This window comes from Phocoena sinus, chromosome 8 (assembly GCF_008692025.1).
Source record: "Phocoena sinus isolate mPhoSin1 chromosome 8, mPhoSin1.pri, whole genome shotgun sequence".
Taxonomy (NCBI): Eukaryota; Metazoa; Chordata; class Mammalia; order Artiodactyla; family Phocoenidae; genus Phocoena; species Phocoena sinus.
In genome coordinates this window covers 28,065,435-28,083,901 of record NC_045770.1, presented here as the reverse complement: position 1 = coordinate 28,083,901, position 18,467 = coordinate 28,065,435, and the positions used below count along the sequence as shown (strand labels likewise).

Sequence of the window (18,467 nt, the reverse complement as noted above, 5' to 3'; positions counted from 1 at the left end):
GTAGTTTTCTTTCTTTGTGGCATCTTTGTCTGGTTTTGGTATCAGGGTGATGGTGACCTCATAGAATGAGTTTGGGAGTGTTCTTCACTCTGCTATATTTTGGAAGAGTTTGAGAAGGTTAGGTGTTATCTCTTCTCTAAATGTTTGATAGAATTCGCCTGTGAAGCCATCTGGTCCTGAGCTTTTGTTTGTTGGAAGATTTTTAATCACAGTTTCAATTTCAGTGCTTGTGATTGGTCTGTTCATATTTTCTATTTCTTCCTGGTTCAGTCTCAGAAGGTTGTACATTTCTAAGAATTTGTACATTTCTTCTAGGTTGTCCATTTTATTGGCATAGAGTTGCTTGTAGTAATCTCTCATGATCCTTTGTATTTCTGCAGTGTAAGTTGTTACCTCTCCTTTTACATTTCTAATTGTATTTATTTGAGTCTTCTCCCATATTTTCTTGACGAGTCTGAGTAATAGTTTATCAATTTTGTTTATCTTCTTAAAGAACCAGCTTTTAGTTTTATTGACCTTTGCTATTGTTTCCTTCATTTCTTTCTCACTTATTTCTGATCTGACCTTTATGGTTTCTTTCCTTCTGCAAACTTTGGGGATTTTTTGTTCTTCTTTCTCTAATTGCTCCAGGTGTAAGGTTAGGTTGTTTACTTGAGATGTTTCTTGTTTCTTAAGGTAGGATTGTATTGGTATAAGATTCCCTCTTAAAACTGCTTTTGCTGCATCCCATAGGTTTTTTTGTTGTTGTTGTTATTTTTCGGTACACGGGCCTCTCACTGTTGTGACCTCTCCCGTTGTGGAACACAGGTTCCGGACACACAGGCTCAGCTGTCATGGCTCACAGGCCTAGCCACTCCACGGCATGTGGGATCTTCCCGGACCGGGGAATGAACCCATGTCCCCTGCATCAGCAGGCGGTCTCTCAACCACTGTCCCAGCAGGAAAGACCTCCCATAGGTTTTGCGTCATTGTTTATTCATTGTCATTTATTTCTAGGTATTTTTTGATTTCCCCTTTGATTTCTTCAGTGATCTCTTCGTTATTAAGTAGTGTATTGTTTAGCCTCCATGTGTTTGTATTTTTATAGATTTTTTTCCTGTAATTGATATCTAGTCTCATAGCATTGTGGTCGGAAAAGATACTTGATATGATTTCAATTTTCTTAAATTTACCAAGGCTTGATTTGTGACCCAAGATATGATCTATCATGGAGAATGTTCCATGAGCACTTGAGAAGAAAGTGTTTTCTGTTGTTTTTGGATGGAATGTCTTATAAATATCAATTAAGTCCACCTTGGTTAATGTATCATTTAAAGCTTGTGTTTCCTTATTTATTTTCATTTTGGATGATCTGTCCATGGGTGAAAGTGGGGTGTTAAAGTTCCCTGCTATGATTGTGTTACTGTCGATTTCTCCTTTTATGGCTGTTAGTATTTGCCTTATGTATTGAGATGCTTCTATGTTGGGTGCATAAATATTTACAATTTTTATATCTTCTTCTTGCATCAATCCCTTGATCATTATCTAGTGTCTTACTTTGTCTCTTGTAATAGTCTTTTTTTTAAAGTCTATTTTTTCTTATATGAGAATTGATACTCCAGCTTTCTTTTGATTTCCATTTGCATGGAATATCTTTTTCCATCCCCTCACTTTCAGTGTATATGTGCCCCTAAGTCTGAAGTGGGTCTCTTGTAGACAGCATATATACGGGTCCTGTTTCTGTATCAATTTATCCAGTCTAAGTCTTTTGGTTGGAATATTAATCCATTTACATTTAGGGTAACTATCGATATGTATGTTCCTATTCCCATTTTCTTAATTGTTTTGGGTTTGTTATTGTAGGTGTTTTCCTTCTCTTGTGTTTACTGCCTAGAGAAATTCCTTTACCATTTGTTGTAAAGCTGGTTTGGTGGTGCTGAATTCTCTTAGCTTTTGCTCGTCTGTAAAACCTTTAATTTCTCCATCAAATCTGAGTGAGATCCTTGGTGGGTAGAGTAATCTTGGGCGTAGGTTTTTCTCCTTCATCATTTTAAATATGTCCTGCCACTCCCTTCTAGCTTGCAGAGTTTATGCTGAAAGATCAGCTGTTAACCTCATGGGGATTCCCTTGTGTTTTATTTGTTGTTTTTCCCTTGCTGTTTTTAATATGTTTTCTTTGTATTCAATTTTTGATAGTTTGATTACTATGTTTCTTGGCGTGTTTCTTCTTGGATTTATCCTGTATGGGACTCTCTGTGCTTCCTGGACTTGATTAACTATTTCCTTTCCCATGTTAAGGAAGTTCTCAACTATAATCTTTTCAAATATTTTCTCAGTCCCTTTCTTTTTCTCTTCTTCTTCTGGGACCCCTATAATTCGAATGTTGATGCATTTAATGTTGTCCCAGTCGTCTCTCAGAGTGTCCTCAGTTCTTTTCATTCTTTTTCCTTTATTATGCCCTGCAGTATTTGTTTCCACTATTTTATCTTCCAGGTCACTTATCTGTTCTTCTGCCTCAGTTATTCTGCTATTGATCTCCTCTAGAGAATTTTTAATTTCATTTATTTTGTTGTTCATCATTTTTTGTTTGCTGTTTCATTATTCTAATTCCTTGCTAAACATTTCTTATATTTTCTCTATTCTATTTCCAAGATTTTGGATCATCTTTACTATCATTATTCTGAATTTTTTTTCAGGTAGACTGCCTATTTCCTCTTCATTTGTTAGGTCTCATGGGTTTTTACCTTGCTCCTTAATCTGCTGTGTGTTTTTCTGTCTTCTCATTTTGCTTAACTTACTGTGTTTTGGGTCTCCTTTTTGCAGGCTGCAGGTTCATAGTTCCTGTTGTTTTTGGTGTCTGTCCCCAGTGGCTAAGGTTGGTTTAGTGGGTTGTGTAGGTTTCCTGGTAGTGGGGACTAGTGCCTGTGTTATGGGGGATGGGGCTGGATCTTGTCTTTCTGGTGGGCAGGTCCACGTGTTGTGGTGTGTTTTGGTATGTCTGTGTCCTTATTATGATTTTCAGGAAGCCTCTCTGCTAACAGATGTGTTTGTGCTCCTGTCTTGCTAGCTTTTTTGGCCAGTGTGTTCAGCAGTGTAGCTTGCTGGTCATTGAGTGGAGGTGGGTTTTGGCGTTGACCTGGAGATCTCTTAGTGATTTTTGTCATTTGTTATTACATGGAGCTGGGAGGTCTTTTGTGGAGCAGTGTCCTGAAGTTGTCTCTCCCACCTCAGAGGCACAGCACTGACCCCTGGCTGGAGCACCAAGAGCCTTTCATCCACACAGCTCAGAATAAAAGGGAGAAAAAATAGAAAGTAAGAAAAAAGAGGATAAAACAAAATAAAGTAAAATAAAATAAGATAAAGTTTTTAAAGTAAAAATAATTATTAAGAAAAAGAAGTTTAAAAAAAAAAGGGGGGGCAGACAGAACCCTAGGACGAATGGTAAAAGGCAAAATCACACAGAGAAGCATATAGATACACGCTCAGAAAAAGAGGAAAACAGGGAAAAAGAACTATACATTTGCTCCCAAAGTCCACCTCCTCAATTTGGGATGATTTGTTGTCTATTCAGGTATTCCACAGATGCAGGGTATATCAAGTTGATTGTGGAGCTTTAATCCACTGCTCCTGAGGTTGCTGGGAGAGTTATTCCCTTCTCTTCTTTGTTTTCACAGTTCCTGGGGTTCAGCTTTGGTTTTGGACCTGCTTCTGCGTGTATGTCGCCTGAGGGTGCCTGTTCTTCGCTCAGACAGGACTGGGTTAAAGGAGCAGCTGATTCGGGGGCTCTGGTTCACTCAGGCCAGGCGGAGGGTGTGGTACAGATGTGGGGTGAGCCTGTGGTGTCAGAGGCCAACGTGATGTTGCAACAGCCTGAGGTGCACCGTGCGATCTCCTGGGGAAGTTGTCCCTGGATCAGGGGACTCTGGCAGTGGCGGGCTGCACAGGCTATCGGGAGGGGTGGTGTGGATAGTGACCTGTGTTTGCTCACAGGCTTCTTGTTGGTGGCAGGAGCAGCCTTAGAGTGCCATGCTTGTATCTGGTGTCCTTTCTGATAGCCACGGCTCACGGCCCTCTCTGGAGCTCTTTTAAGCTGTGCTGTTTATCCACTCTCCTCACGTACCAGGAAACAAAGGGGGAAGAAAAAGTCTCTTGCCTTTTAGGCAGCTCCAGACATTTTCTTGGACTCCTTACTGGCTAGCTGTGTGCACTAGCCCCCTTCAGGCTGTGTTCATGCCATCAAACCCAGTCCTTTCCCTGGGATCCAAAGGAAGCCCGAGCCTCAGCTCCCAGCCCCCACCTGTCCTGCTGGGTGAGCAGACAAGCCTCTCGGGCTGGTGAGTACTGGTCAGCACCGATCCTCTGTGCGGGAATCTCTCCACTTTGACCTCTGCACCCCTGCTGCTGTGCTCTCCTCTGTGGCTCCAAAGCTTCCCCCCTCCACCACCCGCAGTCTCCGCCCATGAAGGGGCTTCCTAGTGTGTGGAAACCTTTCCTCCTTCACAGCTCCCTCCCACTGGTGCAGGTCCCATCCTATTCCTTTATCTCTGTTTTTTTCTTTTGCCTTACCCAAGTACGTGGGGAGTTTCTTGCCTTTGAGGAGGGCTGAGGTCTTTTGCCAGCATTCAGTAGGTGTTCTATAGGAGCAGTTCCACATGTAGATGTATTTCTGATGTATTTGTGGGGAGGAAGGTGATCTCCACATCTTACTCTTCCACCATCTTTAAGCTCCCGTGTTTGTGTTTTTAAATGTTTTTTTTTTCCTGTAATTGATTTCTAATATCATAGTGTTGTGGTTGGAAAAGATGCTTGATATGATTCCAACTTTCTTAAATTTACTGAGGTTTGATTTGTGACCCAAGATGTGATCTATCATGGAGAATGTTCCATATGCACCTGAGGAGAAAGTGTATTTTGCTGCTTTCAGACTAAAAACATTTCCTCTAAGATCAGGAACAAGACAAGGCTATCCACTTTTGTCACTATTATTCAACATAGTTTGGAAGTCCTAGCCACAGAAATCAGAGAAGAAAAAGAAATCCAACTTGGATAAAAAGTAAAACTGTCACTGTTTGCAGATGACATGAAACTTTACATAGAAAATCCTAAAGATGCTACCAGAAAACTACTAGAGCTCATCAAAGAATTTGGTAAAGTTGCAGGATACAAAATTAATATACAGGACTTCCCTGGTGGTGCAGTGGTTGAGAGTCTGCCTGCCGATGCAGGGGACACAGGTTCATGCCCCGGTCCGGGAAGATCCCACATGCCATGGAGTGGCTGGGCCTGTGAGCCACGGCTGCTGAGCCTGCCCATCCGGAGCCTGTGCTCCACAATGGGAGAGGCCATAGCAGTGAGAGGCCCGCGTAATGCAAAAAAAACAAAAACAAACAAAAAAAAACCAAAATTAATACACAGAAATCTCTTGCATTCGTACACACTAACAATGAAATATCAGAAAGAGAAATTAAGGAGACAATCCCATTTACCATTGCAACAAAAGCAATAAAATACCTAGGAATAAACCTACCTAAGGAGGCAAAAGATCTATACTCAGTAAACTATAAGATACTGATGAAAGAGATAAAAATGACACAAACAAATGATGAAGACATATACTAGGTCCATGGATTGGAAGAATCAATATTGTCACAATGACTGTATTACCCAAAATAATCTACAGATTCAATGCAATTCCTATCAAATTACCAATGGCATTTTTCACAGAATTGGAGAAAATTTTACAATTTGTATGGAAACACAAAAGACCCCGAATAGTAGATGCAATCTTGAGAAAGTAAAATGGATTTGGAGGAATCAGGCTCCCTGACTTCAGACTATACTACAAAGATACAGTCATCAAAATAGTATAGTACTGGCACAAAAGCAGAAATGTAGATCAATGGAACTTGATAGAAAGTCCAGAGATAAACCCATGCACCTATGGTCACCTAATCTATGACAAAGGAGATAAGAATGTACAATGGAGAAATAAGAGTCTCTTCAATAAGTGGTGCTGGGAAAACTGGACAGCTACATGTAAAAAAATGAAATTAGAATACTCCCTAACACCATTCACAAAAGTAAACTCAAAATGGATTAAAGACCTAAATATAAGGCCAGATACTATAAAACTCTTAGAGGATAAAATAGGCAGAACACTCTGACATAAATTACAGCAAGATCTTTTTTGATCCACCTCCTAGAGTAATGAAAATAAAAAGAAAAATAAACAAATGCGACCTAATGAAATGTAAAAGCTTCAGTACAGTAAAGAAAACCATAAACAAAACAAAAAGACAACCCTCAGAATTGGAGAAAATATTTTCAAATGAAGCAACAAAAAAGGGATTAATCTTCTAAATATACAAACAGCTCAAGTGGCTCAATATCAAAAAATCAAACAACCCAATCAAAAAATGGGCAGAAGATCTAAATAGACATTTCTCCAAAAGAGACATATAGATGACCAAGAGGTACAGAAAAGATACATTACTAATTACTAATTATTATTACTAATTACTAATTATTAGGGAAATGCAAATCAAGACTAAATGATATATCACCTCACACCTCTCAGAATGGCCATCACCAAACAATCTACAAACAATAAATGCTAGAGTAGGTGTGGAGAAAGGGAACCCTCATGCACTGTTGGTGAGAATGTAAATTGGTACAGCCACTATGGAGAACAGTATGGAGTTTCCTTAAAAACTAAAAATGGAGCTACCATAGGCTCCAACAATCCCACTCCTGTGCATATATCCAGAGAAAATCATAATTCAAAAAGATACATGCACCTTATGCTCATTGAAACACTATTTTCAATAGCCAGAACATGGGAGCAACCTAAATGTCCATCAACAGAAGAATGGATAATGAAAAAGTGGTACGTATATACAACTGAATATTACTCAGCAATAAAAAAGAATTAAAGAATGCCTTTTGCAGCAACATGGATGGACCTAGAGATTGTTATACTGAATGAAGTAAGTTGGATAAAGAAAGACAAATATCATACAATATGCTTATATGTGGAATCTAAAGAAAAGCATAGAAATGAACTTATCTACAAAACAGAAATAGAGTAATCATAATAAATTTTGGTTACCAGGGCATAAGAGGAGGAGAGGGATTAATGGGGAGATTGGGATTGACATATACACACTACTATATATAAAATAGACAACTAATAAGGACTTACAGTATAGCACAGGGAACTCTACTCAGTACTCTGTAACGGCCTATATGGGAAAAGAATCTAAAAAAGAGTGGATATATGTATATGTATAACTGATTCACTTTGCTGTACACTGGAAACTAACACAACATTGTAAATCAACTATACTCCACTAAAAGTTTTGGAAAAAAATTACATAAATGTTCATAGCAGCATTTCTAACAATGGCCAAAAAGTTGAACCAATGCATTAACTAATTTACAGATAAACAACATGTAGTATATACATACAAATGACTATCATTTGGTCATAAAAGAAACAAAGTAGTGATATATGCCAAAACATGGATAAACATTTAAAACATTATACTAGGTGAAATAAGCCAGTCACTAAAGACCACGTATTCTATGTCATTTGTATGAAATGTCCAGAATAAGCAAATGTATAAAGAGAACATGTATTAGTAGTTGCCTGTGCCTGGAGGATTTGGGCAAGAAATGGGGAGAGAAAGCTAATGGCTATCAGGTTTCTTTTTAATGTTTATTAAAATTTCCTAAAATTGGTTAGGATGCTGCTTGCAGAACTCTGAACATACTAAAAAACATTGAATTATATACTTGAAATGAGTTAATTTTATGTCATATAAATTATATCTCAATAAAGTTGTTTTTAAAAAATGACATTGGTCCAGCAACCTCAATTTCTTCTATTTTCCCAGTAAAATACACATGAACACAGAGAAAAGTATAAAAACAATAATTGAAGGCCAAACAGTTGCCAAAAATTAAGGAACAATAGCTAGTAATTGAAATTGGAGCGGTATTATATTTTTAAAAAAATACACAGTTGCTCAGCCAAGTATAAAATAGCAGAAGTGGCTCACCACTGCCTTCCCTTCCATAAATAGGTAGACATACCCTTCATCTTTTTTCAATTATTTGAACAACTGGTTGAAAATGTAATTTTGGGTAAGCTTTGAAACTGAGTAACTATCCTGCCCTATAGATACTTGATTTACTATTCATTTTTTAGTGTTTCATCAATATTTTTCTTTTTACTTTCATTAGGAGACAGAGACTGAGAAAACAAGCCAGGATGGATTTAGAGAGGAAGTTTTGGTGGAGAATTATAACTTGGGAGCTGTAAAAATCATCCTTAAGAGCAGGAGGTTTGGGCTTCCCTGATGGCACAGTGGTTGAGAGTCCGCCTGCTGATGCAGGGGACACGGGTTTGTACCCCGGTCCGGGAGGATCCCACATGCCACAGAGCGGCTGGGCCCGTGGGCCATGGCCACTGGGCCTGCGTGTCTGAAGCCTGTGCTCCACAACGGGAGAGGCCACAGCAGTGAGAGGCCCACGTATCACAAAAATAAAAAAAAGAGTAGGAGGTTAGAGTCTCATTATTTCTCATGAGTTGCATCTATTTAGGATAAAAGAAGTTCAGAAAATGAGACTAGAAAGTGTAAAATCTCAGATCACATGGATTAAATTTTGCTAGATATGAAAATTGGACTAGGAACTTTGCGAATGGAACTGCCATCCTGCTGTGAATATGAAAAAATAATTCAGACAGCATCCACATTGCCAAAGAGTGGAGTCAAAAGCTATGCTTTAGTCAAATGGACAAATTCAATTTCTTATTAACAAAGAAAACTCTAGGGTCATCTCAGTTCTCACAGTTAAATATTACACTCTTGTGAGATTAAAAAATAGATATAAATACTAGAACAGTTGACTATCTCAGAGAGCCTCTGTTCCGTTTAATAACATTTAAAGAAAATAATAACCAGTTTACAAGAAACAGAGGAATATAAGTTTAAACTTTGCTCCCCAGTGGTTTATCTCCTCCAATTCTTTTCTTTTTAAGTAGCATTCAGCAATATACTAATTTAAAGACCACATTAGTTAATATAAGGGACAATAATGTCATATATTCTTAAATTATTGTTTTTAGTCACTTTTGATTGGAAAAATCAGTAAAGTTATGTATTACTATAACTGGAAGTAATTTTAGTGTTTTTGTGGTTAAAGTACCCATTGACAGAAAATTAACTGTGTAAATTATACTTAGTAATGTCAAGTATACAAAAAATACTTGTATAAATGTCAAATAACAAAGGCTAAGAAAGATGGTTTAAATCCCAATACAGTATTTTTCTACATCTACTCTCACTTAAATTAAGATTGGGTAAGATTGGTACTTGGCCCATAGTAGTGCTCAATAAATACGTGTTGAATATTGAAAACATTTGAAGTGTTCTTGGGGATATTGCTTATTTTAAGAATTATTTGGTAAATCTCTTTAAGTAAAAATTAGTGGTAACACTCTAATGCTTTTTCCTTATAAATTCAACAATATCATTTGAGTTTTCTTTCAATGTGGTACACATTGTAGTACATGTTGTTTATTCTCTACATGTTGAATGTAAACAGAAAACAAAACAAAACAAAATCCATATGCATGCTACTTCACTCATGTGTTCGAGAATCATTTACCAGAGACATGTTCTCTTTCTAACATAACTAGTTACACAAGCAGTAGTAGTACAGACAGCCATTCCTTAGGACTTATGCAGTCCTATAGGGGCACTGCCTTAGCTTAGTCAGGTGCAGATTCTTCTGTTGTCGTATAGAAAGCTTAGCCTGATGTCTGTATGTTTCTGGGCAATAAAAGTGCTCATTTAAATGTGTGGCCAGTAGACAGCTCTAGAAACAGAGGAGACTAAATCCAGCTCTAGGCTCAGAGCCCATTCTGAAAATCAGATAACCAGTGAATGTGTCCTGGCAGTCCTTTCAATAACTTTAGCTGCTCCTTCAGGATAAAGATAATATTTTTCAAACATATATTTACTGGCCTTCAAGGGCAGTTCCCTCTACATTTCCAAGAAATATCATGCTTTCACTTGAGCTAAAGAAAAGCCTATATACTGTGGCTAAAACTTATGCAACATTTCTAATATTCTGGACAGTGTTCTAAGCAATTTTTAAATATTAGCTCAGTTAATTGTCACAACAACACTGTGAGGTAGGTGCTATTATTAATGTTACTCTCATCTTAGGGATGAAAAAAAGCGGAGCATAGAGAGGCATAACTTTTTGCATTTGAATCCAGAACTTCTGGGTTGCAGCCTCCATGTGATAAACTACCTTGTTTTCCTGTTGTAACCTTACCTGTCTACCAATCTTGCATGCAAAGTGATGGTGGAAGTGCACTGAAGTGCTGATAGACGGCAAGCCAGATTGAAATTCAACAAGTATCCTTCTGCAACAATTTGGCCTGGCACACCAAAAATAAATTGTGGGAGGATGTGCATTTTAGCGAGTTCTTTTTGACTTTTCCTAGTTGCAGAAACAAAAAGCAATATTGCTTTTTTTTTCTATAATTTAAGAAAACCAGGGGAAAATCTATATCTCATATCTCATTTTGGCACGCTTTTTAATATTTTCTACTTACTCCAAAATTAAAAGAACATAGAAATGTAGAAGTCATTTGTCAGGTGATTATGGTAATGCAGCTTTTCCTTTATGTTTATTCTTCTCTTTTTTGTCTTCAAAATCTAATTTTTTATGACATTGACAACCCCCCAACTCTCTTTCTTTCTCCAAAATGAAGATTTTCTAGCACTTTCAAGTGTCTTTTGTATAGATATTTTAAATAGTTTCAAAATAATATTTTGAATTATATATTTTAAAAGTATGGAACTCAATGAAAAAACTCTTTAGAGCTCACATTTGTAGTTTATATGTGAGAGAAATGTGTAAACATATTTAGTATACAAGTTTAATTATGTGAATAATTCTGACCCATTATTTCGGGTGCCTGGAATAAATAATGCTGAAGTCCCAATATAAATAAGAAAACTAAAAATATTGGAGTTAAATATGTTTAAAGCATCAGATTTATTTCCTATACCTGATCTATCCTGATAATATATAACTAGAATATGTGATAAAGAAGTACATAATTTGAATTTAGGTTGAATCTTAATCTCCTTTGTTTCTGATATATCTTGTCTTACCAGGACATAATGGTAAACTTGATTCCAAGAAGTGGCAAAAGTATGAGAAATTTAAAAATTCATTATATTTTTTTTAGTATGCAACTGATTAACCAAATATCCTAGTAGCCACCATCAGACCAATACATAAGAACCAAAGATTTTAGTTACCATTTAGGGAGACCCATCCCAAATAGCATTTCCAAACTCAGAATCTTAGAGCAGAGAAGCAACCCCAAAGTTCTATGAAACAATCTTACCTCAAAGACTAGGCAAGGGATGTATTCTCTATAGTGTTGAAGAGTTCATCTTAAGCATACCTGATCCTGCAGAGATAATTGGAGTATTCTAGAAACCTGTTGGTAAAGGTTGAGGGAATCCCATAGCTCTACAGACTCCTTTAGCATTTCCAGGACCTCATTTCCTCCCATGATTTATAAGAACAGTATCCTTTTGAAAAGCAGAAGTCCTGGCTGTATACTCTGGAATGCAATGTCATTTCAGGTTTCAATGCTATTGTCTAGAAAATGCATGGAAGCAACTGAAACTCTTTTCCTAAATAGTTTGGTTACATGCTGCATGTAGTTATAGATAATTATTTGTCTCTGACCAGAAAATAGTAAATAGAATCTAATAAAGAAGTGTGGTCAAAATTTCCAATATTATATAGAAAGGGATAAAGTTTGATATAAGTAAGGTCCCAGGTGATTTCCATTATATAGAAGCAAAAAGTAAAAAACAAAACTAATTTTCTTTTAAGTCAAGGTGATCTTTATTAGCTATGCTACTTAACACTTCTGGTTCTTAGCCCCTTCATTTGTTAAATGGGGATAATAATGCTTATCATATGGGATATGTGGGAACAGAACAAAAAAATCTGTACAACATCTGTCAAATAGTATAGTCCAATAAAAATAATTTCCAATATTGTTATATCATATGGTTATTATATCTACTGCTCTGTGAAGTTAGTACAACAGATTTTTCAAATGTAATATTTAAGCATAACATACATAATATTCACACACTAAACAATTTACCCAGGATAAGAAACAGAACAGTTCTATCATCCTGGAAATGTCCCCCACCCATGTCCTCTTCTAATCATAAATTATATCCTCCACAAGGGTACCCCCATCATGATTTCTAATATAGTGATGAGTTTTGCCTGTTTTTGAACTTTATAACTACTTTCTAAATCCTTAAATCTGTCAGTATGTTACATCACCAATTGGACTTTACAGGTGTGTCTAATTTAAGAACTTGAAGATGGATGGAGTTAGTGAGCTAGGTTATTCAGATGGGCCCAATTGATCACATGGGTCTTTAAAAGCAGAGAAACTTTTCTGGCTACAGTGGGTAAAAGAAAGAGAGAAGGAGAAAGAGACAGACAGAGAGAAAGAAAATCAGAGAGATAGAGAAAAGGAGAGACAGAAACAAAGAGGGACAGAGATACAGGCAAAGAGAGAGGCAGAGAGATGACAGAAAGGCACAAAGAGAGAGAGACAGGCCGAGAGAGAAAGAGAGAGAGAGAGAGAGAGATAATGAAGGAAGAAGGGTGAGAGAATCCAACATTCCTGGCGTTAATAATGGAGGGCTTGGCCATGACTCGAGGAATGCAGGACTCTTCTAGAAGTTGGGAATGGCTTCAGAATAGACTCTAACCTAGAAAGTGCTGAAAGGAACATAAGACACCTCTATTTTAGCCCACTGAGACCTGATGAGGCTTTTGATTTAAAGAACTGTAAGATAACAAATTTGTGTTGTTTTAAGACACTAAGTTTAAGGTAGTTTATTACAGAAGCAATAGGATACAATACAGGTATATTCCTAGGGCTGGAATTGCTGAGACATATGGTAAACTTACACTCGAATGGAAATTGTCAAACAGCTTCCTATGTGGTTTTATCAGTTTATACTTCTACTAAGAGTACATAAAAATTCTAGTTCCTCCACATCTTCCTCAACATTTGGAATTTTCTTTTGTCATTTCCACTCTTCTAGTAAAATTATATGTATTGTGATTCTATTTTACATTTCTTCAATAATAAATGCAGTCAAACACTTTTCATGTTTATGGGGCAAGTGGACATCCTATCTTGTGATGTGACTGGCAAGTCTCTCACCTATTTTTAAATGTCTTTTCCTTACCTAATTCTGAGAGATTTTTAAAAATATTTAAGATATGAGTCATTTTTCAGACATAATATCACCAATATCTTCACATCTTCTAGTTTGTCCATCCGTCTTCCACTGTATTACTGGTTGATGAAGACAAAACAAAAGATTTATATGTTCTTAACCTCTTTATGTACTGTTTAAGGAAGCTTGTCCTATTCCAAGATCATAAAGATTTTCTCCTACGATTTTTTTTGTAAATCCTTTAGGTTTTGCCTTTTATATTTAGATATGCAATCTGTCCTTAAGACAAAAGCTTTAAATCTCCTGTTACAAATGAGAAAGGTCGAGTGAGGTATGGAGATTTAAACATCAAATAGAAAATGAAAGAAGAGATTAAATTTTGGTTTTCTGCAGTGCTTATCTACAAACATTGCTTTAACTATTGACTTCGTGAAGTCTTTCCTGATACTCCAAAATCAAATTGATCTTTCTCTTTCATAGCCCCAGCATTTCTCAACACCACTCATGAAATGCACTTTTAACAATTGTGGTTATTGTATGCATCTGTACTTTTTGCTTTCCCTTCTGGATTGTTAGACCCTGTGATCAACGGCTGCTTCATTATTCATCTTTCTGCATATCACAGAGTTAGACCTGCATAAAACTGGTGGTGCTCATTGCATGGTTGTTAAAAGAAAGGAAGAATAAACATTAATTTCTCTGTTTTACACCTATAGTTTGCATGGCAACAATACTTGCTATATGACTCAAAAAACTATATAACATGAAAAAACATTAAAAACAACAGTCTTCTGGCATAAAAAAATATCTGAGAAAACAAAACAAAAAAAAATTTTCATGGAAAGACATTTTATTTTAAATATAGCTGTGTGTGCATGTTATTCCTGAACTCCCAGTCTATCCCTTCTCCCTGCCCTTCCCCCTGGTAATTATAAGTTCATTCTCTAAAACTATTGACCATAACAGAGCTGCATTTCAGAGATCTTATAAAAAAGACAAGCAAGGAAAAGGAATCCCAATAAACAATAGAGTTATTATACAGTTGGCTTCTTGAAGCTCTAAGCTGATCAGATCAAGTCAGAGTGGTGCAAGTATCTAGCCCACTCTGTCTCACATACGTAAAATTGTTCAAGATTGTATGTATCTCAGACTATCACTTGGGTCCCAGATCTTGTCATACATGACAAGACAGTATATAGTTCATGAGGATAGTAACTACTTAAATGCCAAAGCAATACTTTATGTACCACTAATTTTTGACTATTGAATACCTGATCAGTAATACATAATTGCATTCCAGTTAGTGGTAGCTAAGAAAGCTCACACCCTAACCTAACGTAACCGAAATTTAGAATTCACCTCATGTAAACACAGCTTTGCTCTGCTTTTTGACTTCATACTTCCAGATACTATTACTTCTAGCCAGTGGTCAAGCAGATCTCTGTCCTTGGAATTTTGGGTAGGAACATATGGATAATTAAAAAATTCATTCCCATTCTCTAAGAATAAAATTCTATCACATGTTCTTTTTTAGCTGGGTCAGGAGGAATTTTTTAGTACTCAAAAAAAGTTGTGTTAGTAAGATAAAGTGTGATTGTAATACATTTGATTAAATCAAAAGAGCATATGTACAATATCCTAGGAGAAAATAATAGAAGTGTTTGCAACCACAAAGAGCTACATTATTGTTTCTTAAATGCATGTTAGAAGACTGCATTACAATGCAAGATCAAGTTTGATTTTTATCTAATGAACCTGAGCTTTCTGCCAGTATGAGTCATATCGGCCGCACACCTGAATGAACAATGTATAACCACATCAGTTTCTGATAGATTAGTAGGCAATGGGGATACTCAGGCTTGATTAAGCTGGGTGATTGCAAATTCATGTTCTTGATATCTTAAACTCTATTTCTTATAGGAAAATCACTGTACTTAAGAAAATAATGAGATAGTATTTTAATTAAGTGCTCAAAACAGCTAATTTACAGCTAGAGCTTAATATATTCCATGGAGAATTTTGCTTATATATTTACTTCTCAATAATACCCCCAAAGCAATGTGTTTCAAAGTGGTTACTTAGTGCAGGTAAAGCACAGTAATTCATATTTAAAAAGTAAAAGCATAATACTGTTCTATTTTAGCCTAAGATCTAAGCCTAAGCCTAAGCCTAAGATCTATTTTAGCCTAAAGACATGGAGAACCTTTAGATATTTATCCTAGTCTGGACAACTATTTTGATTTTTCACTATGATTTTTGTTGAGATTTTTCAGTTGTTGTAATCACAGAACACTGATAATTCTTTGAAATCTAAATCCAGGAGAGAACCAGAGCATGAGTGGCCCTGATAACCAAGGCAGTGGGAGAGGAGGATTTGATCCTGGAAGCATGAACACAGGTGGATGGGGAAAAGGACATGGTGGAATGGGCACTGAAGAGCAAGGTGGCTTCAATTAGCCTGGTGGACCCATAGATGAAGGACCAGATCTTGATTTAGGCCCACCTGCAGATCCAGATGAAGACTCTGACAACAGTGCAATTTATGTGCAGAAATTAAATGACAGTGTGACTCTAGATGATCTGGCAGACTTCTTTAAGCAGTGTGGAGTTGTTAAGGTGAACAAGAGACAACCCATGATTCATATATACTTGGAAAAGGAAACAGGAAAGGCCAAAGGTGATGCTACAGTGTCCTATGAAGACCCACAAACTGCCAATACTGCTGTCGAGTGGTTTGATGGGAAGGATTTTTCAAGGGAGCAAACTTAAAATTTCTCTGGCTTGGAAGAAGCCTCCAATGAACAGCATGCAGGGAGGAATGCCACCCCGTGAGGGCAGAGGGATGGCACCACTTCTCTGAGGAGGTCCAAGGGACCTGGGAGGTCCTAGAGGACCCATGGGTTACATGGGAGGCTGAGGAGGAGACAGAGGAGGCTTCCCACCAAGAGGGCCCTCAGTTCCCAAGGGAACCTGTCTGGAGGAAGAAAGGTCCAGCACCAGATTGGAGACTGGCAGTGCCCCAATCAGGCATGTATAAAGCAGAACTTCACCTGTAGAACAGATTGCAACCAGTGTAAGGCCCCAAAGCCTGAAGGCTTTCTCCCACCACCTTTCCCACCCCCGGGCAGTGACCATGGCAGAGGTAGCCCTGGTAGCATGCTGAGAGCACGAGGTGGCCTCATGGACCATAGTGGTTCTAGTGGAATGTTCAGAGGTGGCTGTGGTGGAGACAGAGGTGGCTTCTGTGATGGCCAGGGCATGGACAAAGGGTGGCTTTTGTGGAAGAAGACAAGGTGGCCTGGGGGACACCCTGGACCTTTGATGGAACAGATGGGAGGGATAAGAGGCAGCAGTGAAGAACATGGGAAAATGGATAAAAGTAAGCATCATCAGGAATGCAGAGACTGACCCTACTAGATGCAGAGACCCCACGGAGCTGCATTGACTACCAGATTTATTTACTTTTTATACTTTATTTCTTTCTTTCTTTATTGGAGTATAGTTGCTTTACAATGTTGTATTAGTTTCTGTTGTACGACAAAGTGAATCAGCTATATATATACATATATCCCCTACCTCTTGGACGTCCCTAATGCCTCCCTATCCCATCCATCTATGTCACCACAGAGCACCAAGATGAGCTCCCTGCACAAATGTTTAAATGTATAATTCCATATTTATAATGTTGGCCACACATTATGATTATTCCTTGTCTTTTCTTTAGAATTTTCACCATTTGTGAAGAAACAAACAACTTAAATGGTAGTGTGCCAAGTTTTTTCTTCCTTCTTTGAAAAATGGTTGTTTAAGACCAAACTATGGGAACCCCTTACAAATGTGCTCAGTGTCATTGTAGAGAACCAAGAAGGCCTCTAACTGTAACAATGTTCATGGTTGTAATTATTTTAAATAAAATTTCAAATGTTTATCAACAAACATAAACAAAACAAAACAAGAAATTTGTAGTTGTGCTCAATCATAGTTTCATAGAGGCCTGGAGCTCAAGCTCAGAAACTCTGATTCAATCTTGGGTAAAGCCTGGGTACCATTGTTTTTAAAAAGACACCCAGGTGATTCTAATGTGCAGTAGGCATGAAAATCATTACTGTCTAAGGGCAGTGCTTCTCAAGTTGTCAAGCACATGCAAGTCATCTAGATCTCTCCTTAAAATGCAAATTTGAACTTAGGCTGTCTAGAGGAGGGCCTGAAACTTTTTATTTACAACAAAATTTCAGGTAATACTGCTGCTGAGGGTAGCCAATCATTCTGGTTTATCTAGCATATGGGGCTTTAAATATCAAACTAAGATTATCCTGATAAACTGGGATAGTTGGTATGCTTAGTTGTATTGGATTGGCCAAAAAATTTCTTTTGGGTTTTTCTGTAAGATGGCTCTAGTAACACTTAGTTGTCTTTAACTTCATTTGAAATAATTTTGTTAGAATTTATGTGACAGCTGTCATATCAGCGAGCATTTAAAAAAAAGGCTTATCAAGATTGGTGAATTTTTGTGTAGCCATTTTAATACTGAAGATGGAAGAAAAAGCAACATTTTTGGCATATTATACTTTATTATTTCAAGAAAGGTAAAAACGCAACCAAAACACAAAAATAGATTTGTGCAGTGTATGGAGAAGGTGCTGTGACTGATCAAACATTTCAAAAGCAATTTGTGAAGTTTCCTGCTGAAGATTTCTTGCTAACAATGCTCCACCATCAGGTAGACCAGTTGAAGTTGATAGCGATCAAATTGAGACATTAATTGAGAACAATCAGTGTTATACCATGTGGGATATAGCCCACATACTCAGGAGATCCAAATGAAGCATTGAAAATCATTTGCCCTACCTTGGTTATGTTCCTCACTTTGATGTTTGGGTTCCACATAAGCTAAGTGAAAAAAAGCCTTCTTGACCGTGTTTCCACATGTGATTCTCTATTTAAACGTAATGAAAAGGTCCAATTTTTAAAGCAAATTGTGAGAGGCAGTAAAAAGTGGATACTGTACAGTAATGTGGGATGGAAGAGATTGTGGAGCAGGCAAAATAAACCACCAATAACCACACCAAAGGCCGGTCTTTATCCAAAGAAGGTGATGTTGTGCATATGGTGGGACTGGAAGGGAGTTCTCTATTATGAGCTCCTTCTGGAAGACTAAACGATTAATTCCAA

The 18,467-nt window shown here is 37.3% G+C and overlaps 1 pseudogene; it reads left to right on the top strand.

Moving 5' to 3' along the window:
* Nucleotides 1-16,712, top strand: part of LOC116758283 — a 55,615-nt pseudogene extending 38,903 nt beyond the window's left edge.
* The last annotated feature ends 1,755 nt before the right edge of the window (nt 16,713-18,467 follow it).